The following is a 26,154-nucleotide window of genomic DNA, read 5'->3' on the forward strand; positions in this document are numbered from 1 at the left end:
GTTCTCTGCCAATTCTGACTCTCAAAGCAAATTTCCTTTTGGGCTTCACAGCATATTTCTGGCACCAAAGCCCATTACTGGATACCGGTCATGCTTTAGTTATATTGACTTGTGTGTCTGAAAATCCACAATGCTGCCACTTAATTCTGAAGGATTACAACTTCTGAGTGAACTCCAAATGTTTTGGTGAGCACAATGACTTCTGGATCAGATTAACCCTGGCTTTGTGCTGTTAATATTTAACAGAAGCTGTGGATGATTCATGTAAAATGGACCGCAAAGCAGACTTTCCTTCAGATTGTGTCTCTTCTTTTTCTTGCTTCTAAATCCATCTTAGACATGTCAAGAGATTCCTGCTACTCCCTGGGTGTTCCTGGCAAAGCACTACCTAGTCATCAGCTTGACAAGTTATAAATTTTAATACTTCACGCTGCGTTGGCAGGAGGCACAGCTTGGTGTGTTGTAGGTCCTGGAGGCTAGCCTGGAGCAGGTGAGCGTTTTAAGATTTAATATTGCGAGAGTAGTTACGGGCCCATTTGAGGGAATCAGCCATATGTCATCAGCGGTGTGGTACTGTGCCTGCTATAGGTTGAAAAAGACTATTCATATGAATGGAGGTAAAGCTTACTTATGCTAATTACTGAGAATGAAATAGCTCTAACATTTGATTAGTGACTTCAGTTTATCCACACGGAGGAATATTGGTGGAATCTGCATCTGAAACCACATTTATAGGGCGGTGGAAGAGGCACACAGATAAGTGACCAAAAATACAAAATGCTGAACTGAAAAGGAAAAGATTTGTTAGGGGCAGCAATGGAGGTTTAACATTTTGAATCAACTAATATTGCATACATTGATTGATCATCTCCACCATTATGTTCCATTGAAATCCTATAGTAAGTTTGTATCAGTTAAGTAAATAAGAGAATTTGAGAGCATTTGATGCCATGCACATGGATTTTGAGTTGGTACATTTGAAAGTAATGAGTGTATAACTTGCTGTGGCCCTCTGAACCTGTGTCCTCTAACACCTAAAATAGCAAGGGGAGCGGATGTCCGTCTGTCGCACTGTGGAAGACTGATACCCAGGAGAACTGACATGCTAGCGGGCATACATCAAGTAGCCTGTTGGAACCTGCTGCATCATAACAGGTCCTTGGCTTCACAAGACAGTCCAATAGTCCCTGTGCAACATAATCTCGGGCAACCTTCTTGACACCACATATAGTGGAGTGTTTGCAGAGCCCGTGTGTACCTCTATGTCCCACAAACATTAAAATGGACACACACATGAACATTAAATAAAGACTGATCGCAAACACACAACACCATAAGCTCCTACACAACAAGAGAGATGTTTAACATTTCCCTGCAGCCAACAAGAGTCCCAGCCATGAGGCATGCCAGTATCATTGGATCCCTGACTAATTAATTCCCTAAAAAGAAGAATGATGCGCACGTGAGTGAAGTGGAAACAATATTTTGTGCGACATTTATATCTGACAGTGAATTTTGTAAAAACATCCATGTCACCTTTGTATTCTCATAAATTCTTAGTTTTCTGTTCCTACCACCTACACCTTAGTGTGAACCTGACATCAGCATCTGAGGTGGAGGCAGGCAATGACTTTAGCCTGCATCTGCTGGAGATCTGGAGCCTTGAAGGCTCTGTCCTACTGGGGGTGTCTCGCACTGGTGCAGGGGAAACCTCCTCAGCCTTACCTGCTGGAGGCAACAGGGTCATTGGCAGAGGGGATGATAGACTGTTCACCCTGGGGGTGTCTTGAGAAGTAGCCCCTGGGACAGCTGGCAGGCGCTCCTCCTCCATCTGGATGCTGTGGCAGTCACGTTATGCCCGTGAAGCTAATTGGGAGGTGAACACTGTACTTATAAAATGAAAACCAGAAAAAATGGGAATTATACCTTCAAAATAGATTCTGGAAAGTCAGTTGACTGCTTTTATGATTTCTGAACACAAAGAAGGAATGGGCGGAATCACCCCAGATTTGCGGGCAGGGAAAAGGACGTTTTATCCGCCGGCCACAATGGTGGGTTTTTTGCGCCATATCATCCCATTCCCGGTGCATCCTGCCTCATTAATAATGCATTCCTGGGAAGCATGCCAGATTGCTGATGGGGCGGTCATTGATTCGCCCGCCCCACTGTCACCTCAGGCCATCAGTAATCCGGGCGCCATATATAATGGGCGCCCCTGCACAGATCAAGCACTACCTAAGACATCGGAAGCTGCTGCAAAGCTATGACTGCTGAAGGAAGGAAGAATGCTCAAATTTAGCAACAACCCCCTTGGGCACCTACTGGACACAGTGGAGGCCCGCTGTGAAGCCCTCTACCCCTGCTCTGGATGAAGCAAGCAAGGTCACCAATCCAGCCTGGGAGGCGGTGGCAGTGGTAGTCAGCACCAACACCCTGCAAAAGAGGACAGCTACCCAGTGCCGAAAGAAGATGAATGATCTCCTCTGTCCGTCAGAGTAAGTCACTCTTATCACACTCGACTCTCTCACTCACAAACCCATCACACATCCACAGGGATCTCAATCACTCTCAGTTCAAGGGAAATCACCATTCACTCTGTCACACACACCATCATCTGCCCTGCGGATCGTGCCCCCATCCCGTCCATGGCACCACTCGCCACCCACGCAGGCCAGGCATCCTTCTCATCTGGCCTGGCAGGCATCCTGCTTACACACTCTCCATCTGTCTTCATGCAGGACAAGCTGGCACACAACAAAAGGGAGAAGTCGCAGACTGGTGGAGGAATCAGGTTCCTCACAGATTTTGAAAATAGAGTCATCCAGCTGGCCGGCGATAACCTCGACTGTTCCTGTGCTGATGGTGAGACCCGCGATGCTCAACCAAGTGAGGGTCCAGCAGTACAACATCCATCAGACAACCATGCTGTGAGTGAGTTCCCCTGTTCCGCAGTCCTTTGCCATGCACTTGCACATAATGTTTGCTGTTGTAAATAAACTCTCAAAAATGTCTCCTTGCCAATGGCTCCTTGTTTTGATGAGCAATATTCTTGTCACTCAGATGTGGAACCATGGTTCATGCACAAGATAAAGGCAAGTGTCTCAGTCCAGGGCCTCTTCCCTGTGCACTGTGTAACCTTCAAACCAAAGTGATGGTCCGGCTTCACACTCACTGGATGCATTAGTGATGCCTGCACCTCAATGGTGCTAATCACTGCTGCCAGAATATCATGGGCAGGCATCAAAGAATTCCATCATTCTCTCCTTGTGCTCAGCACCTTTTGTCATGGGGCTAGCCCCCATCTTGTCAGTATCTGTGACCAGTGATGCTGTGCTCCTGAAGGGGTCAGGTGTTGTAGGCTGACAAAGGATCAGGAGCGTTTAAAGTTTCACGGCTGCATCTCCATGATATGACTCTGATCACAGAGTGCAAGCGCACTTCCCTCAGCCAGACAGGAGTCAGACATTCACAGAGGCAATGTGAAGATCTGTGGAGTGTCGTCACTGCATGTCGTCATCATCCTCCTGGAACCTAGCAACTAATAGGGCCTCCACTGTGTCTCCATGACATGAGCCTGAGCACTGAGGGTATGTGCACTGCCATCAGCCACACAGGAGTCAAACGTTCACAAATGAAAGGTGAAGATGTCAGGGCTTCCCTCACCGCATCTCATTGTCATCGTCCATGAATCTTACACTATTAGGGCCTCCCAAGCACGCCTGCCTCGTCTGACCAGTGCAATGACCTCATCGCCAGCATCCTCGCCTTGGAGGACCTTATTGTCACCCCCTTCAATGTCCTCCTCATCGGACGATATGTGCAGTTCCTCCATCTCCTCCTCAGCCACGTCCTCCCTGCTTTGCAGCACCGGGTTGTGAAGCGTGCAGCGAGCAATGATGATACGCGACACCCTCTGGGGACTGTATTGTAGTACTCCACTCGACCTGTCGAGGCATTGCAACCTCATTTTCAAACTGCCTGTTGTTTACTCCACCAAAGTCTAGGTCGTGGCATGAGCCTCATTGTACCCTCACTCTGCTGCAGTCCGAGGCCACCGCACGGGTGTCATCAGCCACGTCCTCTGGGTAGCCCTTGTACCCCAGGAGCCAAACCTGCAGCCTCTCTGGACCCTGGCAGATGTCAGGGAGCTGAGACCCACTAAGGATGTGGTAGTGGCTCAGGCTCCCTGGGAATCTTGTGCAGACTTGCAGGATGTGTTTGTGGCGGCCGCACACCAGCTGACCATTCAGCGCGTGGAAGCCCTTGTAGTTGATGTAGTTGACTGCTTGTTATAACAAGGAGACCTGAGCGCCACGTGAGTGCAGTCGGTGGCACCCTGCACCTGTGGGTTACCTGAGATATGGGCAAATCCCAGCACTATTGCTTCGTGGCTTTCCTGATCCCGGGCAAAATGCACAAAGTTCTGTGCCTTTGCAAAGATGGCATCTGTTACTTTCTGGATACACTTGTGCGTGGAGACTTGCAAGATCCCGCAAAGGTCACCTGTGGAGCCCTGGAAGGAGCCACTGGCTTAAAAAGTGAGCACCACAGTCACTTTCATGGCCACTGGCAGTGAGTACCCTCCATGCCCCCATGGCACCAAATCCTGCGGAGGTAGCATATGTGACCGACCAGTTCCCTAGACATGCGCAGTCTTTGATGACACTGGTTCTCGGTCATCTGGAGGAATAACATGTGCCGTCTATGGACCCTGGGCCTAGCGAGGTGCCCACAAGCGACAGCTCGCTTTGGATCTTCAGCTGTGTGCACACCAGGCCCTGCTGCCCCTTCATCTGGAGGGAAGTGCTCCTGCTTTTGCTGAGCCAGGCACCTCTACCATTTTCCTCCTCTTCCCCGGTGTCTGTAAGCCATGAGGCGTACCGCTAAATCACCAGGCTCCATGATCCTGAAGTTTTCCTCCTGCAGGATCAAAGAGAGAGACGCTTGGGTCAGTGCGAAGAACCTCTCTTGGTTAAGTCTGAAGGCCTCTTCACGCATGCGGGAGAGTGCTGGCCACTACTTGGATGGCCAGTGTGCAGTGCGCTCATTGGCTGTCCAAAACCCCACTGTCGCACTCCACTTGACCGATTGACGACAGCTTTGGCTATTGGGCTGCATGCTGTGCTCTCCGCTCAAGTGCAGGCCATCTCCTAACCCGCACTGCAAGGCTGCGCTGTTAGTTTGAACCATAATGGACTCTGGTCCAAACCGGAATAAAGACATTGCAAGGGGCTGTGAGCACCTCCACCAGTGACTGCGCAATGGCACCTTTCGCAAGGGGATTGTACAACTTGCCCAGTCAGCCGATTGTTCTGCTGCCCTGTAAAATGCACATTAATTTTCAGTCCGCGCCCAAGGGGTGAAAAGTTCTGGAGCATTTGGTGGCACTCTCATGCTTTTGCATTGCTTGAGTGAGCAGAAAAGCTTCAGAGGCCTGACTCCAAGCATGTCACTGGAGCTGCTGCTGACCGGTCTCAGCTGCAGAAGAATGCTCAATTTTTTTTTGACCAGCTTTTCCAAGCGTGTGGCCACTTCCCTCACCATCCATCTCTCTCGTCGGGACCTGGAAAAATTTATTAATTTTGCTTCCAATCTCCACCCCTCCATCATCTTCACATGGTCCATCTCTGACACTTCTCTTCCCTTCCTTGACCTCTCTGTCTCAATTTCTGATGATAGACTGTCCACCAATATCCATTACAAGCCTACCGACTCCCACAGCTACCTCGACTACAGCTCCTCACACCCCGCTTCCTGTAAAGACTCCATCCCATTCTCTCAGTTCCTTCGCCTCCGTCGCATCTGTTCTGATGACGCTACCTTCAAAAACAGCTCCTCTGACACGTCCTCCTTCTTCCTTAACCGAGGTTTTCCATCCACGGTCGTTGACAGGGCCCTCAACCGTGTCCGGCCCATATCCCGCGCATCCTCCCTCACGCCTTCTCCTCCTTCCCAGAAACATGATAGGGTCCCCCTTGTCCTCACTTATCACCCCACCAGCCTCCGCATTCAAAGGATCATCCTCCGCCATTTCCGCCAACTCCAGCATGATGCCACCACCAAACACATCTTCCCTTCACCCCCCCTGACGGCATTCCGTAGGGATCGTTCCCTCCGGGACACCCTGGTCCACTCCTCCATCACCCCCTACTCCTCAACCCCCACTTATGGCACCTCCCCATGCCCACGCAGAAGATGCAACACCTGCCCCTTCACTTCCTCTCTCCTCACCGTCCAAGGGCCCAAACACTCCTTTCAAGTGAAGCAGCATTTCACTTGCATTTCCCCTAACTTAGTCTACTGCATTCGTTGCTCCCAATGCGGTCTCCTCTACATTGGAGAGACCAAACGCAAACTGGGCGACCGTTTTGCGGAACACCTGCGGTCTGTCCGCAAGAAAGACCCAAACCTCCCTGTCGCTTGCCATTTTAACACTCCACCCTGTTCTCTTGCCAACATGTCTGTCCTTGGCTTGCTGCATTGTTCCAGTGAAGCCCAACGCAAACTGGAGGAACAGCACCTCATCTTCCGACTAGGCACTTTACAGCCCTCTGGGCTGAATATTGAATTCAACAACTTTAGATCTTAAACTCTCCCTCCCCCCATCCCCACCCCGTTTCTTCCCCCCCCCCCCCCCCGCTTTTTTTTCAATAATTTATATAGATTCTTCTTTCCCCACCTATTTCCATTATTTTTAAATCTAAAACTAAAACCTTTAGTCTTTCCACCCCACCCCCACTAGAGCTGTACTTTGAATATCCTGTCTTCCATTCTTAATTAGCACTTTTCTCAGACAAATACCACCACCTCCAACACCTCTTTGACCCTTTTGTCTGTGACATCTTTTGATTATCTGCTCATCTCCACAATCACCACACCACACCCTCAATGTGTCTCTCCACCCTCCCACCCCCCCCCCCCCCCCCCCCCCCCCAACCCACCTTAAACCAATTTATATTTCTCCCTTCTTCTAACTATGCTCCAGTTCTGCCGAAGGGCCATGAAGGCTCGAAACGTTAACTGATTTCTTCTCCGCCGATGCTGCCAGACTTGCTGAGTTTTTCCAGGTAATTCTGTTTTTGTTATCCATCTCTCTTACTCTCTCCTCCCCCAACACCTCGCTCCCGGGCATGTGCTTGAGTATTTACTTCAGTCTGTCTGTGCTGCCTTACCTCCCCACCGCCCCCCTACCCTCACTCCTCCCCTGGTTTGACCTGCACTGGAGACCTTGCTCTGGTATGCACTGAAAGCCAGCTGGGAAAAAGCGACTTGCCTGTGCCCCACCATGAATGCGCGGCGCCTCTTCCTTGATGTCCTGTGGGTGATGCTCATGAGTGCTGTGCAAGGTTGTGTGCACTCGCCTCCAAGTTCCCATTGAAGTTCAGGTCGACAGATGCACACCTTTTAAAGGCAGTCGTGAAGTGCGCTGTTCTGAAGTCACGCTGACATGGGCAGTAAATTTGACATTGGGGGGATGATTCCAGTGAGCAGGGCTTAAAATTAGATGCAAATGTATTAAAATGACATTCCTGATGTGTGGGGGTGGGAAACGCAGCCTGCCATTGATGGGTGGAGTGGACAATCACAAACTGGATTCACGACAGCATGATTTTGGGCCCTCTTGCCTAATTGTCATTCCCCCGCCCGCCATGACGTCTGTTGCTAACAGAGTCAGAAAATTCCGGCTAATATGTCTGAGAAGATGCTTGAAAATGGGCTCCTTGGGTTAATTAATTAACTACACCTCACCATTTCAATGGAAGAGATTTAAAAGACAATGGCTACCAGACCTGTTGGTCCTATGAAGATGGGATGTCAAATAAAGTATTTTAGTGAGCTAATCATACCTGGAATGTTGATGGGATATCAATCATTCTCCCCATTGTGTATCAATCACATCAGCTCCAACCTATTATGTGGATACTGCCATCACATGACTAAAACGGGCTGGAGTGGCATAAAACTTCATTAATTCTCAAGGGAAGCCAGCAAGTCATCCTGGGATTAGCAGCATATGGTGATCAGGCCTAGCAAAGAAGGAAAGGACCCTACCTCTAAAAGACGATCACCTTAAGCAGTGAAAAGTGAATCATTTGTTTTACCTGCAAGATTATATTTCTTCACTAAAGGAGCTCGGCCACAATTTGGCCTGGAAAAGCCAGAAATTTCCACACTCCATTTGTCTTCAAAGAACCAGGAGATGGTCTTACAGGTCTGCACCGTTTTCAACCTCCATCTTAAAGGACTGTTTAAACAAGTGACTTGTTTCTTGTTACTCTGTTAGTAATCCAAGTGCATATTGCATCTCTAGAAACCATCTTTTCTTTTGTGTATGTGTGTTTGCGTGTTTGGGGAGTGGGTGTTTGCGCTTAAATTTCAAGTATTGTGAAAATAAATATCCTTGATTTTAAACTTACAAAAAACGTCTGTTCATGTCTTTTCTTTAACATCACACCACTCAAAAGGTTTAAAACACTCTTTCTCAAGGATGCATGTTGTTGCAGTCAGCCAAGAGATGAGAAAAGGGGGCATGTTATCTCAACACCTCTCCCTGTCCCTAACAGTGTGCAGTCGTACCTCGCTGTCTCCATGAGGCAAAGGGGTATATGGAGGAAGGCCAAGGTGTGCCATCCCCCTCTCACCCAGCCTCTGTTGTATAGAGCCCATGACTAGAGTGATGGAGTGCAGGTTGGAATGCATATTAATCAATAGCTCAAACTAGGTCTCTATGGCTGCCAGTCACCAATCTATCCATGGAGGATGCCATGCACTCACTTGCTTAAGATGAGAACTCATGGCGGGCATAGCCTCCTTTTATACTCTGCATAAAGCTACACATAACCCCTGGCAATCTCCACCATGTGTTCCCCTAACCGCTGCTGCATTTCCAGCAGGCTTCTTGTGGCTGCGACCAGAGGTGTATCATAAGTGGGGGCCTGATCCCCAACAGTCCTTTAGGTGTTTGGGACCTCGACTGTCACAGCCTCTCTCAGCTGCTGGGCATATCTGTGCTGTGCTCACCAGAATTTGGCCCGATTCTAAATTTGACTCCTCCGCAATCCGCCGGGGGTGGGTGCTGTAGCTGAGCTGTTTAAGGGTATGAGAGAGGTGGGTGATGGTGCATTCTCTTGGTCACTGGTGTCATTGTGCTCCGAGGTGAAGTCGCCTTGGTCTTCAGTGGCTGAGGCCCGGGGTCTGGATTCTGGGCACATGTAAAGAAGAACAAAAAGAAACACGTTAGGGTTCTGCCGAGCCTGTGAGCACATCACAGTTCCTCATGTGGTTCTGAGCACCCATTATGGCATCACCAGGTTGGATGCATTCTCACTCTGCTGCCTTGTCACTCCAGCTGTGCCGTCAGCAATGGATCGGCCTCCTTGTTCCCCAGTAATCTGGAGCAAGCAGGGCTGAGGCACCCCTTGACCCAACTTTCACCTCTCCTTCTGGTTGTGGGTCTGCTTGTCGTGCAGAAGAAAGTGGAATTTTAGCCACTTGACAAATGCCAGCTGACCCCCCTTGTCTGCATTCATCCCCATCACACACACTGGTCTGTCGCTGTGTTAATTTATATCCAATCACTCACTCAAGCCAAACTGTCATATGCTTTGCCCTCAAGTGCCACATGGTCCTGAGGCTGATCACACATTCACCTGTCTAGCCTAGCTGCACAGTTGCACAAGTTCAAAGCCTAATGCCCACATGAGTGAGAGACAATCCCATGCCACTTACCTATGATCTTGGGTAGACATCACGGTTTCTAACTTTCTCTGCGATCTCTGTTCAGGCCACCTTGGGTCAGCCAGGATGGTCGCCTGTTGTCATCGCTTGGGAAGAGCACCTCCCGCCGTTCCCTGACAGCCTGAAGGATAATCTGCGGGCAGGCATCGCTGAACCGGTGATGGGAGGAGGAGTGGGCAGGGGGTGGCACTGGTCTATGTTCTGACATCTCCAAAGTGACGTGAAATGGACCCAGACGTGACGCTGGGGAGGGTCCCAGGAGATAAATTTATGCGGGGGCGGGTGGGGGGAGGGGGGGGGGGGGGGGTGCTAAGGATTATAAAGCGCAGTTTGATGTGGAACTTGTGGCCTTGAGGCAGAGCCTCCTTGCTTGTCCAAGCAGCTCTCATACAGCCCGCCTAGACCTGCTGCACTGTCACCTGATGGTGGGATCCTCCAATGGAAACCTCCCCCTCCCTCCCCATGCATTTGCATGTGTTTCATGTGCCCACCACTGACCCTTTAAATTTTCACATGAATTGCGTTGTTGCCAGCTTGTGACACGAAAGTGGAAGGGGCACCCACTTTGGGTTCTGCCATCCAGAATGGGGGAGCTACTGATTAAATTCAGCCACATGCTTCCTGGTGAAACAGCCATCGTGGCACTGATGCAATCAGTGATTATCAAAGTGAGCTTCCTCACTCAGATTTTTATTGATTGTCAAAGAAAACTTGGAAGAATGAGATGGTACAACAGAGAAAATGTGTACACACATCAGTTGCTAATGAGGTAATTAAAATACAGGCACCAGGGGCGTTGGGGAGCAGTTCAGACACTACGTGAGCCTTGCATTCCTAATTGAGCTTCATAAACTTTTTATTGCTTTTTCCACTTGCTATGTGTGCTTATTAAGAGCTCTGCCAGATAAGATTCTTGAGAAATTTCTGAAACACTTCTAAAAGTTAGAACTGTACATCTTGAGTTGAATGTTAGCAGATTTAATATAAGGGGTTGTTTGCAATTTTTAAATAAAATTCTATTTTCCCTGAGTCCATTGCTCTGAGGTCTTGGAATTAATGATCCTGGACTATTTGTGTCACGTGGTCTACTTTGTTGCATTTCTTCTGAATTTTTGTTTCCATAGTTGCGCTATGATTTGCATTGACTCATCTTGACACTGCTTGCCTGTTTGTTTGCATTTTATTCACTTATGGATCATTGACTCGTCCAACTCTTGTTTCTATTTAAAGCACACTGGGGTTAGAAGAAGGCTATTGTATGAAGAGACTTAATTTAAAAAATGTCCCATATGCTTCCAGTCAGACAAGGCATTTTTTTTAACAAGAAGAGAACCTTCTGTCTGTCTTTAACTTGTATTTTTAATGTGAGTGGCACTTTAGATTAAACTTAGTTTTTTTAAGATGTGTGTTCAAGAGTTTCAGAGGTTGCACCAGATTAATTAAATGGTGCATTTGCCCCTTCCGCCCCCTTGTTATATTTGAAGTGATTTTGTTTTAGAACATGACATTTGGTTTTCATTTTGTGAATACAGAGCAAGCTCCATTGTGATGGACAGACAGGTGAATTAAACATGCGGTTTAAAGTTGTGGATTTTTTTCTAAATAGTGTTTTACCAAAAAAAAGCATCTTGGTGATTGCTCTGTCTTGCTTACAAGTTGACATTGCAGTCGCAGCAATACAAAATCCCCCAAATGCTTTGAATCCTATTTATTAATCACAGCTGGACTGTAAACCACTTTGGGAGAGCTGTCACCTCAGGTGACTATATTTAATCTAGCCTAATCCCTTTGAAAGATTTTGATGAGATGATATATTTGCGAGTTTTACGAATGTATATAATAGCCCGGAATTTGAAAAATGAATCGGCCTATGTGAGGCAGACCATCTCTGTAACCTGACTCTCCATTACCACTTGCATTTCAATAAAGTTTTGAAACAGGTCTCATTTGGTCACTGCTCTCACGGAAGCAGAGAACCCTTAAGATGGTGGGTTTTGAACTTTTCTTTTGAGGAACCCTTGCATATGTTGACACTCGTTCAACCTGTTGAAAGGCAGTGTTGGTTATTAGAGTTGTAACCAACTTGCTTTTTTCCCCAAGTCAAGTCACAAGTCATTCTTTAAGTGAAAGTCAGTAACATGTCCTCTTACACTTTTTGCTCTACTTCAGCATACTCTGCAAATTTGATAGACCAGTTTGCATTTTAACCCCTATTTATAATATGGAAGTTGAAGAAGCTTTTACTTTATTCTATTTGTTGACTGAGCAATAATAGTCCTAGGTTTAGGCCTATTCCTGTTGTTAGATGAACCTTGCCTACTTTCCAGACACACTTTTTCTGACATTAGTGATAGGACAATCGATTGTAAGTTTATTGGTAGCTTGAACGTTACCAGGAGCTTTTACAGTCGTTCATGATGAAAGATTTCAATGACAATATTACAACTAATAAAATGAAGTCATTCAGAACTGTAAATTCAGAAAAGAGCCTTTCTTCAAATGTAAGCATATGTAAAAATTGCATTTAGTTTGTGAAAAACATGTTAAACTTATTCTTCATATTGGCTTTTTATGTGGCAAATGAAATTTCGTGTCATTGCAGGGCCGCCAACCACTTTGTTCCACACATTTTACAGACAGCAGTTCTCTTTGAACTTTCATAACTTTTATAACCTAATGATATGACTTTTGGTGACTATGTGATTGTTGTATAGCTTGCGAGAGCAATAACGTGTTATGTATAAAGTAATTAGTAAAGTGACCTGAACATTTCAGCAGTTAATGCGGTTAGTACATGTAATACATGTAACACTGTCAAGGTTTCGCTTTTAGCCCCTCTCCCCAGCCCCTGCCTACGGCCATGGAAGGGTGAGGGCAGGGGCGGGTATAGAAAGCTTTTCGGGCTGAAGAGGGAACCGGGCAGAAACCCTTTATCTAACTCAAGAGTCAGAGTTACATCCTCACTTCTGGGTGTTTTCACTGATGTCAACAAAGAAACATCTCACACAAGGCCAGTGAGGAAGGAGGGAATGGGGAATCTGGTGCTTAGTCCCTGATTGACAGTTTGCTCGACCAATCACTGCAGTCGATCTGGCAGTCCAGTTTCCAAAGCAGGCAATCAGCAGTGGCAATGGGTGGGACCAGACAGGAGAACAACATGTGTGCTGGTTAACATACATCTTGGTTTGCACCAAAACTTCAGCCGACTGCATTGTATCAGGATTAAACTGAGGAGTGTCACTAAGCTATTTTTCCCCAAGTTGTCTCAGGTAAGTTTTGTTAGTCATAAATCAAAAGTCACTGACTACAGTCAGAACTCTATTCGTCACCCAATGAGAACGTTGATAGCAAAGTACTTTCAAATCATTTACAATAGTGGAAATTATGCTCATCAATGTTTACAGAACTTTGACTCCTTAGCATCCACAAACCTCAGTTTATAACCTATGCCTTAAAGTAAAGGTAACAGGTTTAATTTCCCATGGGTTAATCCCACTCCACTGATGTCAAACGGGGGTAAGTTAGAGCCTTCATGGTAAACGCTCTTCAGTAATGTTTTAAAACCAATTCAGTTTATGTTGGAATGTGGTGAAATTTATATCAGTGAGTTCCAACTTCTAGTTTGAATCAAGACTTGATTCTTAGGGCCACTCTGGATTTTCAAAGATCTGGCTGCTGTTTGAGGCTAAGAAGTGGTGGCGAGTAAAATCAAATCTTTTCTGGAAGAGATGTGAACTTTGGTACAACTCCTCCAGCTTTTGAAGTCTTTAGTTAAATTTCATCAGTGTTATGTTTCCCCCACGCATCCTGCAGGAGAAGCAATTTTCATACGGTAAATACTTCACAGTTTGGAATTTTGAACAGAATTTCATTTGACGCTGTTAATTCAAGACTCATATTGCACTGTTTTTAAAGGATCGAGGAATGCAGTGCAGCTGCTCCATTGCCTAACACCTACATTTTAACAGCTCCTGCAGCCTTGCATACCAGTGGTCCAGGTCTGAAAGCTTACTGTTGTGATGTAGAATGAAGATAAATTGGGTGTTTCTTGTGACTGTTCATGAAATGGTTCCAATATTGATCTCGCATGCAAACCTGTCGCCTGAGGTTTTTTTTCCCCAGCTGAGCACTTTTGCCATTTTTTAAAATTTGATTCTCTAAAAATAAAATAAAAACCTGGTCCCCAAAAACAGCTGAGCATTTTTTACATTGCAATCTGAAGTCAAACAGATGCTCAAGCTGCTGAGCCAATAAAGTTTATCAAAATGAGAAGGAGAGGAAGAAAAAGCACAATTACATAGTGTCTTTCAAACCCTCAGGGTATTGGGAAGTGAAGTGGCCAATTTGCACACTGCAGCATCCTAGAAGCAGCAATGAGATAAATAACCAGATAATGAGTGATAAATGCTTGCCAGGGCATTGAGGTATATTAAAAACAAAAAACATGAGGTATATTCCCTGCTTCTCTTCAAACTGCGGGATTTTTTTGCATCTTTAGCTGCTCTTTTTATAATGGTAATTATATTGTTTAAATGCTAGAAATCTATTGATGGAAGTTCTTGCATGGTTTGTTACCAGTCTTTAGCTGTCTATTAGCTCCAGAATTTGGTTGGTGAAGGTCACACCGGCCTCCTAGTGCCTTTCAGAAATAAAGCATTAAACACCAAGAGAAAGCCATGCTTGTGAATTAGTATTCAGCACCATGCTGGTGAATCTAAAATCATTTTTGAATGAGAGTATTCCTTTTCTAAGACTTTTTAAAATTTATGTATACATCCTGGAGTACTTTTTTAACAAAAAAGATTAGAGCTATAATTCATGTAAAGTAGAAGCCAAGTTTCTCATACCATTGCACATCAGTGATTTAAATCCCAGCTGCGGAGTTATGCTCTCTTTTGCATTGCTGCAAGGTGGAAATTGGTTCACGGATTTGGCTGCACCCTTCAAAATATCAGAAGATCCTGCTTTGAACTACACATGTTGGAATAACTTAAGTAGGGTTGCCAACTGTGATTAAATGTATTTCTGGAGGTTCCATCACTTGCCCCCACGCTGTGGCCATTTGTCAGCCAACACATCCATCCTTGGGACGCACTACCTTCCTATGCCAATTGGAAAGCAAAAAGACTCATTGCCCAATTGGAAGATGCTTAACTGTCAGCCAAAAACGGCCCTTCTTCCCATTTTCAGTATTTTTGTATCTGGTAAAGAGAAGTTCAAAGAAAATGACAGAAAAAAATCTTTTTTTAATATCCGGATGATCTTTCTCCAGGATTGCACTCAGCAGTGTCCTGGAGATTGATCTTTAAATTCCTGGCGCCTCCGGGCCAATCCTGGAGGTTTGGCAACCCTACACTTAAGCCATAATTAGCACTTGAACTTAACTTTGAGGACTGCAGGAAGATGAATGTTGACTATAGCATGCAGCTTGCTTTGCATTTTAAATACCAAGCAGGATGCCTCTTGTGTGCTTGGAAACTACCTCCACAATTTATTGCTATGCTAATCTTGATACAACAATGCTGCATTGTCGTGTTGAGACTTATAAATATGCCAGTAATTTTTTTAATATTCTGAGGGATCCAGTTATTAAGATAAATGTAGTAACAAAAATAAGCCTAGTGAAAGAACAAATACACAATTCTTATGCATGACATGGCACTTGTGCATTCAAAATTGTTACTTTTGGTGGGGGTTGTGCTCTTTTGATTGACTTTGCAGAGGCATCAGCCACAAATGTAAACCACTAAAAATGAAAAGCTTTTTTTTTTAAAGAGAATCATGAAGCCAAATTTGAAGGCACTTTTGGTTGTGAACTCTTGGAACTTTCTATCCTAAGCTCTTTGAAATGTCTGCTGTTTCTTTTAAAAACAGATGTTATAAACTGGTAGGGAAGTGTCCCTTACCATGGAACTCATGGGTTCCTTATGATTCACGTCAACACTAGATTCCGAAACACACAAAACATTTGCAAACTAGAAACACTTTCCATATGCGTAACTTTTATTGGTCTTTGCATTTTTTGTGGAGGAAAGGGGAATCATATAACTGAGACAGCTGTTGCCATGCCAAGAGTGTCTGAGCTCTTTCTATCGGTAAAACCCACCCAAAGAGCAAAGGAAAGTGACTTTTGTGCATTTTAAAACTCTAACCGTCTACCATGGTGATATCTCTTATAGGCTGCATCCACTCTGTATATCTGTACTGAAAGAAGCATGTCAAGTCACAGAGCCAGTGTAACCAAATTCTGCCATGCTCGGGTGAATGAATTAGAGGAATACCTCATTCCTTGGTAACAAATGAACATACGAACAGGGAGCAGGAGTAGGCCATTCAGCCCCTCGAGCCTGCTCTGCCATTTAATAAGACCTTGGCTGATCTGATTGTAATGCAAAACCTGAATCCCACCTACCGCTGATAACCTGTCATCACCCCCTTGCTTACGAAGAACCTATCCACCTCTACCTTAAAAATATTCGAAGACTCTGCTTACACCGTCTTTTCAGGAAAAGAGTTCCAAAGACTCACGACCCTCTGAGTGAAAACATTTTGCCTCATCTATGTTCTAAATGGGCGGCCCCTTATTTTTAAACAGTGACTCCGAGTTCTAGATTCTTCCACAAGAGGAAGCATCTTCTCCACATCCACCCTGTCAGGATCCCTCAGAATCTTATTTGTTCCGATCAAATCGCCTCTTACTCTCCTAAACTCCAGCAGATACAAGCCTAGCCTGTCCAACCTTTCCTCATAAGACAGCCCGCCCATTCCAGATATTAGTCTAGTAAACCTTCTCTGAACTGCTTCCAATTCAATCCTGGTAATTTATTACATTTGAATTGTTGAATCTATTGGATAGTTCTTTTTGTTGCTTTAAAGTCTGAACGTTGATTGGCATTCTGCTGTTAAACAGCTCCTCAGTTAAAAGACACATTGAGCCTTTACTGGCCTGGGCCAGGTTCTATCCAACATTTGGTCTGAGAGACTGCGGTTCAGAAGTATTCTTGATTGCTAGTAAAGCACTGGGACATCATGAAGTTGTGAAAAGTACTAAATAAATATGTTTTCCTGTTCATGTTAATTCTACAGATCTACTGTTTTGAGCTTTTGTGTGTGAAGATAGTCATTAATCAATTAGTTCATGGGTCAGAATTTAAAATATGATGGTCTGCTTTAAATAGTGCACTCAGCACATGCAACTTGCATCATTTTACAAACTTTTTAATTTAAAATACTTTGGACAGGGATCAATGGGTCCATTTTCGCAAGTTAAACATTCACGATGAATCTATCTCACTGCTTGAGTTTTAGGAGTAGTTCACCAGCTTTTAAATTAAATTTGTGTCATTCCCTTACCAGGTAATGTGCCCCTTTTGCAAATGGGTTGTTGTTCTGTCCATTTTAGTAGCAAGGAAACATGAGATATTGACAGGTGACTTTCGTAATGCTGAAGGCTCCTTTTGCCAAAATGGTGCGGCATGCTCGGGAATATCACTGTGTTTCCTTGAATATTAGTCTTCGAAAGGAAGCCTTAAAAATGCAGATTAAGTGGCACAAACTCTGAATATGTTAACACCTTAATTTCTGCCTGAAATGTCCATTCTAATTTGCGTAATTGAACAGTCCTGTCAGTTTCTAAAACTACCTGCAATTGCTTCTTGAGAGAGATCTGCAATGAATTTTCCATTCCAACCCACAGCCAAATCAGCTGTAATGAGAGGGAAAAAGGCCACCTGCTTTTGCCCTGTGGAGAAGTTTTTTTTTTCCCATTTTAACTGTGTGCAAGTTTAAAATTTTCCGTATTCATTCGTGGTGTATGGGTGTCACTGGCAAGACCAGCATTTGCTGCCAGTCCCTAATTGCCCTTGAGAAAGTGGTGGTGAGCTGCTGCAATCCATGTGGTGCTCATCACTTCACAGTGCTGCTAGATAGAAAGTTGCAGCATTTTGACCTAGTGACTATAAAGAAACGGTGATATATCTCCAGGTCAGAATGATGTGTGACTTGGAGGATGTTATGACCTCTGTAGAGACCGGTAACGGTTTAAAAGAAATTTGAACCCCTGGTTATTAACTGGAAGAACTACGCCACAGGATTTTGCATTTTAACAAAAATGTTACTGTACAAAGACTTTTAAAAGCAAGCACTATTAAATTAACACTATTTTGTAATTACTTAAGTTTTAAATCCCATTCTACTTTTTACTTTTACCCAGGAGTTCCCCCTGTACATTTACAGAACCTTTAGGGTTCATGCACTTCTTCTTCAAGGCATGCCACAGCTCTCCAAAATTCACTTTGATTCGCCTCAGTGTCCCAGGTATTCTCCAAGAAATGACATTTCTTGGGATCCTTCCATTGGGATTCGACTAGGGGACCCTCTAGCTCTCCTCAAGACCTCACAACTGTGGACTCCCCAGTTCAAGCATGGGCCTCACTGCCTCTTGCTTAGCGATTTAAAACATCAGGAATCACCTTTGGTTGCTGATAACCCTCTGCTATAGTCCAACTGCTTTACAGCTCCTGGCGGATTCTTTCACAGCCTTATCTAAACCCCAGCTGCAACTAAGCTGGCTGCTGGTTTCTGAGAGAAAACACACAGATAAAAGCCTCAAACAAATGTACACCTCCCTGCATCTATCCCCACTGCAGTGTGGAATTCCTGGGATGTTCCAAACAGGAATTTAAACTAATTATCTTTTGCCTTGAAAGCAACCCTTTTGGGTCCAAGATCCACAGGAATAATTCATATTTGAATTCTCATTAGACTCGCTGGCTCCATCAAGAAGTTGTTTACAATTTGCATTCAGAGCTCCTTTGATCTGGGGAAACAATATGAGCAATTGAAATCTCCCTGGTTTACACCCAGCTTTAAAGCCTATTATAAGATGCTTCGAGACAAACTGTCCCCTCTAGAGAAATCCAGAGTAGCCACTGAAACCCGAGGTGTGAATGCCCCTCACCGCCATCCCTGTAAAACAATAGGATTCCCTCTTTGCTTTGTAATTGGTCCAGGTCTGTTTGTGCATTTAAGTCAGTGTCGTTTACCAGCTTCTCAACCAGGCGTTTCCATTTATTTACATTTTAAAATATTTAATTTTCCCCAAAATCAAAAGTTAGACTTCTGAAACATGTGAATTATCTACGAGATATTTGTCACAAGGGGAACTTGATGCTGATGGTGTTCCTATGCGCCTGCAGCCCTTGACATTCTAGGGGGTAGAGATCAGGGATTTGGGAGATGCCTTTGAAGAAGGTTTGCCAAATTGCTGAAGTGCATCTTGTATCCAGTGTAATAAAATCAAAAGAAATGGAGAAGTATGAATTCAATGTCCCTTCCAAATTTTAGCAAGAATGGAGGAAGTTGCATTTACCAAGTAAAATTTGTTAAAGCTACAATTTTAAAGCCTTAGCCATTGAAGCAAGCAGGTGGACGAATGACTCTGGTTCTGTTGAAGGGTCATGAGGACTCGAAACGTCAACTCTTTTCTTCTCCGCCGATGCTGCCAGACCTGCTGAGTTTTTCCAGGTAATTCTGTTTTTGTTTTGGATTTTCAGCATCCGCAGTAGTTTTTTCTTTTTGACTCTTCACTTTGTCCATATCAGAATGAGTGAAAGTGTCAGTCGCAGAGTTTTGATTTATTTTGAATGAGTTATGCTGCAGTCATTCAGTTCTTGCTGCAAATGTTTGCGTCCCCCTTTTTCAGCCCGTGGAATGGCTCTCCAACATGTCAGCACAAATTGAAAGAGGAATTCTGACGGACTTGCTGTCTTGCTTGTATACAATGTCAATTGGGTGATTGTGCATCAAGAAATAGAAATAGAAAATGCTGGAGAAGGTGGGGATGGGAATGGATGAGGTAGGGAAAACAAGTTGGCATTTCAGATGAGACTCCATGAGAATTGGTTCTGACAGTGTGCACATTTAATGTGTGTTCCTTTCAAAATGCCTTCGGAGCAACTACCTTCAGTTTTTTTTCTGCTTTTATTTCAGAGATTTCAAGTTGCAGATTTTTAAAGAATTCTTATGCATCAGAAAAGCTCAAATTAATAGAGCTGCCCAATGAAATGCTCAGCTTTCTTCATTACTTCATCTTCATTTACCAAGGAAACGTGTACGCTTCTTTATGCGGGTTGTTGTTATAAAGTGGCTGTAGTACTCCACAGACTTGCAAAATTGAGAATTGTGGCAAAATATTCATCAAGTCAGGATGAAAAAACCTCCTCCCTTCCCATTTGGGACCCTAGTTTGAACTTGGAAGGAACAGCATTGTGTATATTGATGTACTGTAATGGCATCCTTGTGGATAGTTTATGCATTCTAGGTAAAGGACTTGTTAATGAAACTTCTTTCACGGTTTAAGTCAGTCACAATATTAGTGACTGAGAGCAATGACTTGAATATGTTAATGTGAGCAGTTGTATTCTTCAGCTACTGTAAATATTCTGCCCTAAAAGCCTGTTTGTTTCCTCTGCCTCAAGTAATTGTTAGCATCTGATTGAAGTGCAAAGAATACATATATTCAGTATCCTGTTCTTTTTAGAAGAATTCACTGCAGCAAGCACACAATTCTAAACTGGAATTGCACTCCGGTTTAAAGTAGTACTTGTAAGAATGCTCTTTTAGTATTCTCCAAAAACATACTGAAGATCTGTTTCTGCTTGTTTGACTGATCTTAACAATGGAAAGTTTCCCCGTTCTGAGATAAAGGGCCCCTATGTCCAGAACTACGCCTTCCGTGTACAGGCATGGATTCATCTGTGCACAGGAAACCAAAACTAGTTGCTTGCTTGAAAGATGAAATACAATTGCTCGGAAACCCGTCTTCTGGGTGGGGGGTGGTGCGGGGGGAAGAAATCTCTTCACATTAGTGACTTTGTAGGAAATCCACCCACACCCAACCACACTGGTGCCTCCTAGTATCTGAGAGAGAGCTATTCATTAAAGAGCCCAATGTTGCTATTCCAGAGATCGCAGTCACTGCTCTTGCTTAGCAGGTTTTCCAGAACATGTGTTTAACATTCCATGAGATGTATCATACTTAACCCAGTCATCAGTCCTCTGATGGCTTTAATGCAACAATTATTGCTGTTGCTGACCAATTTTAGTTTCCGCGGTTGTTTAAAGAAGATAGTTGGCTGCACTTCTCACTAAAGTGTTAAGTTCTGCTTGGGTTGGGGAAAATTGTCTCAAATCACATAAAAGCTTGAATCATTGCATGATAGTCACTTAATCCAGCCATACAAGTTCCTGCTCATGTTGTCGTCTGTCATAAGTTTATGGACTTTTTGAAGTTTGTTTCAAAGACTGTTGATCTAAAAAATGTGAGTGTCTTTATCGTTTGTAAAGGAATTACTAGAACTACCTTAACTGTTAACCAAAGGTTTCATCATAACCCTCTGAAAAGCATCTGAGAGCTTCAATGTTAAGGCAAATTTAAAATGGCTAAATTGACCTGAGAAAGTTATCAATTTCTTAGATGGTTAATTTTCCTTCAGGGAAGTTTTGTAACTGAGAAATGGTTAACTAGTTATATAGTGAAATACTAGTGCCGTTTTTATTATGATTACTTACTAGACTGCACAGATTGGTTGCTGGATTTAATTCCATTGTGTATTCTAATCCATATTTGGTTGATTTTTCTAGTCTAGGTATGGTTGGATTGAATAAACTGCTCAGGCTTAAATTATGCACTTCCATTTTAATATAAAGTTTGCCATGAAAGAAACAGATGTTTAAATAAGTAATTTTGTTAGCACATATTTCACTTTCTAGGTGATGTTGGAAAAGATTGAATTTGCATTGGCTATGGTCATTTGGCCCTAAGATTGCTGGTTGGGAGATTTGGTCGTGATTCCTTTATCAGGACATTGGTCATAACTATTTAATGCAGTGCCCTTTGCTGTGAATCATAATGGTTGACTTCCTATAATTGGTTGTTCATTTTAATAGTGAAGTGTTGGCATGTGTTTAAATAAAGTTACTGACATTAAAGCCACAGATAGGGACTCTATGTTTTTCATCTCTTTCCCACTCCTGTCACCATCATCTTGACCTGTCATGATTTATTTTGTTGGACGATCTGATTAAGTACCATCTGGAATGGTAAGTCCTGCAACTTGCAAGCCATCTCCTACTTCATTGGTTTAAAGCATCAAAATCTTTTGATTCCGTTATTTGTGCACAATGTCCAACGGAATAGGTTCAGAAACTTGTTTTCAGCATTCAATTTTCATAGATTAAAAAGCTAAAATTCTTGCTTAGTTCGGTGCTCTAATGCCCAGAATTCATTTCAGTGGACATTTTGAACTTCAAGAGCAAATACAGGGTTTTGTTTGTGTGACGTCTATGATACAAGAACCTTTTATGCAGCTATAGCAATCAGTACCCTTTGGGACTTTTCTTCAAAAGTATCACCGCATTGGACCAACTGCTGGGTAAATTTTAAAAATGTGAGGCATTGCTGAATGATGGATACTGTAATTTAGAATGGTGGTTTGCTTCAGGGCAGAGAATAATTTATTAAAAAAATTGTATGGCATAGTGTGTGTGTTTGAACGGAAAATAGATTTTTAGTGATGTGAGGGACATGAGTTTTTTAAAAAGGTATCTCCCTGATGACCAAGAGGCACAACCTTTTAGACAGCAAAAGATCAGAAATCTGGTGCTTTCATAGAACCTATTTTATCCATTAGTGCATTTTTTTTCCCCCAGACCAATTAGGTGGCTTCACAGAAACTGGATGTAGCCTGCACACAATTCCTATGGTGTATCTTAGTCCAAGGATCACACTAGGATTTATTATTTTTTTTTGCAGTGGTTAACCCAGGATTGATTCATTGCAGCGTGTTGGAGTTTGAGATATGAAATGTCTTATACCAAATTGACACTTGTGTCTTTTTGTTCTGCTTTGTGATCTGCAGTGAAGTAAACATTACCCGCCTTCAACTTTTCCTACCAGTTTTGCAATGCCTCTACATAAACTGAATTGCTGCAGAGCAGAATTGACAGGAGTACGTTATAAGGATCACTAGGCCAACAAAAACAACAACATGCATGTCTCCTGAATCATTTGAAAGCACTTCATTCGGGAGACCTAATATCATTTGAATTGTGTAAACTTTTTAATAAATGGCTATTAATTTATTGCTTTTATCCCACTGCAGTGTCAACCAAAGTCAAGCGTGAGACATGCCTATAGAGTTTTTAAACTAAAATTTTATGACAAAAGATGCATTGCATATGTTAGCAGTCTTTGTAGAGATTGCCTGATCAAATCTAATTGCTACTTACGAATATAACTAAAATAAATTGAAGTTAAGACTCATAAATGATACAGTTTTAAATGGTGCAAGAATGAAGACCTGGGGTGTATACGCACAAGTCTTTGAAGGCAGCACAAGAAGCCAAAAAGCTGTTAAAATGGCATACAAGACCCTTAGATTTATGATTAGAGGCTTAAGAGACAACAAACAATGAAGTTATGATAAACCTTTATATGGCACTGGTTAGGCCTGTTATGGCGCAGTAAATGTGTGCCAGGCGGATCAAATCCATGAGGGAACTTGATCACGTGGGCACAACGATTTTGCAATTTGTATTTTATTTCGAGATGCGTACCCTGAGTTCATAGTAATAAGTCCACCAAGACTCTCGAGATTTTTTACAAAACTAAATTAAACATTTATTAACAAAAGAAAAGATTTCAAGCATGTACATAGGTGTACAAATTCCTACTATAATAACTCCTAAAACCCCTAATTAATCTGGTTTCCAGTTACACCCCAGTTAAGGCAACAGTAAACAAAAAAATTAGATTTTAAATAGATTCCAGCCAGTTAACACAATACCCTGGACAGAAGAATTCAAAATGACTTTTCCCAGCTTTGGTTTCTGTAGACAGCAAGCTTAATGCACAACTACTGGAGGCTTTTCACACTTCTGTAGATCTTACAATGCCTTCCTCTGACACACAGCCTCAATCCTTCATACTTGTTTCTCCCTTTTAATACAAATTCCATTGTTCCCATATGTCTTTTGACCTTTACCTTTCTCATAATATAAATCATTTCATGGTGCTAATATTGTCAGTAACCATTGGGAAAAATAAACACACTGCTTGGCCTAGCTCCTCTGGCTAGGCGTAACATCCTACCATCTCTTTGAAATTCAAACTACCCTGATTTATCTAAAAAATGCAAATTCTCCTCGTTTCACCTTCTGAAACTTCAGCCATGTTTACATATTTAGCATTTGAAACCTAGCTGCTTTTGATGAGCGAAAGCCACCAGACCAGCTGTCTCCAATAAATCACAATAATATTATGAGAATTATTAGACTTTCATGACAGGGCCTCAGCTTGTAGCATTTTGGCCAATCCTGACATGACACTTTAGGAATCATGTGAAGGCCTCTGGGTGCAGTGGAAATTTACTAGAATGGTACCGGGCTGAGGGACTTAAGTTACATAGAAAGTAGGGTGGCTCCCTTTGGAATAAAGAAGATTAAGGGAAGATTTGGTAGGTGCTCAGATCTTAATTGAAACAATTTTTTTTGGCACTGGAATGAACTGCCTGAAAGGGTGGCTAAACCAGACACAGTAATAATTTGCAGAAACGAATTGGTTAACTGCTTGAAAAGGAAAACTCGGCTATGGGAAAAGGGCAGCAGATTGGAATAAATTGGATATCTGTATCAAAGAGCTGGCAAACGATAGGCTGAGTGGCCTCCTGTGCTGTAGGATTCTATGAATTGATGCAATGGGTTGAAAACCTGCCTTTGCGTTCCCAGGGTGTGTGTTGATCAGTAGAGGCAGCACAGTTTAATCTTGAGGTTGCAGGTGTGGAGTATAATATATTTGTTTTGACCCGTTGCTCAGTGTAGATCTCTCCTCACAGCACAGCATGTCACAATTCAACCGGTCAAGATTTCAGTCATCCTGTGTAAACACAAGCAACATTGTCTTCCCATGTATGTCAGACAAGAGTAGACCAATGAAAAATTGCAGCAGCTTTATGTGAAATCAGTTTGTATGTGCCTGTTTTTTCTTTTTTTGCTGGGTTTTCACATTGCTTTGAATCACAATGAATCTCCCCCCTTTAGCAACATGTTTTCTCACTTCTATATAGAGTCCGATATAGATATAATGTATACTGTGAATAATTCCAGACAGGATACATACATTTCAGACCATTTGATGGTCCTTCCATTCCTTTTTCCTTCATCCATGAGACATGGGTGTGGCTGGGTAGGTCAGCATTTATTGCCCATCCCTAATGTGGAGTAGGTACACCTGCAGCGCTGTTGGGGGGTGGGTGCGGAGAGATCCAGGATTTTGACCCAACAACAGTAAAAGAACAGCGATATATTTCCAAGTCAGAATAGTGAGTGGCTTGGAGGGGAACTTCCACACCTATTTGATTAGCTTTTGATCTCTCCAGGTTAAGTTGTGTGCATGCATGACACATATATATGTATCCATCTATCTATATCATTCTAATTGAAGCTTTCAGCTAAGCAATTATTTAGTATGGAGAATGATTTATTTCTTGTAACATAATGTGGTAATCCGTTTGCCACCTTGATTGCAGTGTCTGTCTACTGATGACTATTACCTAACCTGAAACTATATAACATCCCGTGTTTCTATGAATATTTTTAGTAAAGACCTTAGGTCATGCCAAGCAGTCGTTAAGGGGCCTGTTGTGTAGGAGTTAGACCATTTGTAGTGAACCCTAGGAAGTAGAAGATTCTGGCAGTCTCTTGACTAGAGCAGTTTAGAATGGATTAGGAGGTAGTGTGAGACTGGAAGATACTGCAACTAGATAGTGAGGCACTAAGAAGCATCAATATATTTTCTTCATCCTCTGTACTCGTGCATGTGTCACTTCTCCAGACCTATAAGTGCCATTGTGCAGGGGAAAGTAGGGACTGAATTGTCTTAACAGCTGAAAATCGGTAGTTAAGTAGTGGAGAAGAGTAGTTTAGCAGCCAGCTTGCCGTGCTATAGAATGCTGGGATATTCACAGCTACAGTGCACTTTTTGCGCTGGGCTAGCCACCCCAATGGTCATTGCTCCCAATGCGGTCTCTACATTGGAGAGACCAAACGCACACTGGGTGATTGCTTTGCGGAACACCTTCTGTCTGTCCGCAGGCATTACCCAGACCTTCTCTGTCGCTTGCCATTTCAACACACCACCCTGCTCTCATGCCCACATGTCCGTCCTTGGCTTGCTGCAATATTCCAGTGAAGCTCAACGCAAACTGGAGGAACAGCACCTCATCTTCCAACTAGGCACTTTACAGCCTTCTGGACTTAATACTGAGTTCAACAACTTCAGATCATGAACTCTCTCCTCCATCCCCACCCCCTTTCCGATCCCCCCTTTTCCAATAATTTATCATTTTTTATTTATTG

At 43.4% G+C, this 26,154-nt stretch overlaps 1 protein-coding gene across 2 annotated transcripts in view; it reads left to right on the top strand.

Moving 5' to 3' along the window:
* Positions 1 to 254: 254 nt before the first annotated feature.
* The window catches only part of LOC144683356 (plasma membrane calcium-transporting ATPase 1-like), a 191,032-nt gene continuing 165,132 nt past the window's right edge, over positions 255 to 26,154 (top strand). The window contains exon 1 of one of the 2 annotated variants that reach the window (XM_078546295.1): positions 255 to 490. The gene's annotated coding sequence lies outside the window, so the exon portion shown is untranslated. The remainder of the gene's footprint in view (positions 491 to 26,154) is intronic. The other variant, XM_078546294.1, reaches the window with a different exon arrangement.

The sequence above is a fragment of the Cetorhinus maximus genome, chromosome 8 (genome assembly GCF_964194155.1).
Source record: "Cetorhinus maximus chromosome 8, sCetMax3.hap1.1, whole genome shotgun sequence".
Taxonomy (NCBI): Eukaryota; Metazoa; Chordata; class Chondrichthyes; order Lamniformes; family Cetorhinidae; genus Cetorhinus; species Cetorhinus maximus.